Raw genomic sequence first — 1,318 nt, 5'->3', positions numbered from 1 at the left:
GGATCGGAAAAGCACTAGTGGTACTTATCACTTGTTGGGCAGTTCATTAGTAGCATGGCACAGTAAAAAGCAAGCCTGTGTTGCTTTGTCCACCGCCGAAGCTGGAATATATTGCCGCTGGTGTGTGTTGCGCTCAAATCCTATGGATGAAACAGCAACTTAAGGACTTTGGTCTTATACTTGAAAAGATCCCCATTAAATGCGATAATACAAGTGCCATAAATCTATCCAAGAATCCCATTTTGCACTCTAGAACAAAGCATATAGAAATTAGACATCATTTTTTGCGTGATCATGTACAAAAAGGTGACTGCGTTCTTGAATTTGTTGAAACATCTAAACAGTTAGCAGATATTTTCACCAAGCCCCTTCCCAGGGATACTTTCTATGTTCTAAGGAGAGAACTTGGAATTCTTGATGAACAATATCTTGATTAAAAATTGTTTAGTTGTTTGCATTATTGTCTTGCCTCTATATGCCTATGTGTCTCGTGTTTAAATGATATATGTTGAAATGCAAAAATATGTCTCTTGATTAACTCTTCTTGTGATTATAAATGTTTCGATTAATCCGTTAAAATGCATGCATGAGTCCTAAAAAGTTGAAACCGCTCTGCTAGCTGAAAATCACTTTTTACCGTGTTTAATCGATTAAACATTTGGTGTTAATCGATTAATTGGGCATCAGTTTTTTTGAAAATTCAAATTTTACATGGGTTTAATAGATTAAACCTGCCCGTTAATCTATTAAAACCAGTATTTTAAAGGCAGATAACATCTCGGTTTTACACTTTTTTCGGCACTTTCTCCACCTCTTTTACGCTTGAGTCTCTGAATCCGTAACCCAACTAATCCAAGTGCACTAAGGAAGGAAAAACCTCATCCTAACCCTTTCAAACCATCAAGAAATCTCACTCTATCATCCTCATTCCACTACATTCCCAATTCTCCACCAAATTAAACCCTAGGTTAGGTTTGCCTAATCCTTCTCGGCTCATTCAACATCAATTCGGGTTCTTCAAATTCAATGGAGCAAGGTCGCACAAAAAGGGTCAAAACTACAGCCAACCGTGTACGAAGAACAGAAGCCGGTTCATCATCCACTCGGGACCGCAGTGACCCATATTACTCACTCATCTTGCAAGAAACCCGTTTGGCTAAATTCCAAGGACGCAAACCCACGTATGTAAGGTATGTCGATTTAACCTGGTTGGCGGAACAGAACTTTAGTTTCCCGCATGATATGGAGGCTCAGGGAGCCGTTCAATTTCTGGAATTAAAGGGACAAGTGTACCCTGCTCTAGTTAGGGAATTTTATG

The sequence above is a fragment of the Lupinus angustifolius genome, chromosome LG01, assembly GCF_001865875.1.
Source record: "Lupinus angustifolius cultivar Tanjil chromosome LG01, LupAngTanjil_v1.0, whole genome shotgun sequence".
Lineage (NCBI taxonomy): Eukaryota > Viridiplantae > Streptophyta > Magnoliopsida > Fabales > Fabaceae > Lupinus > Lupinus angustifolius.
This window is presented reverse-complemented; position numbering follows the sequence as displayed.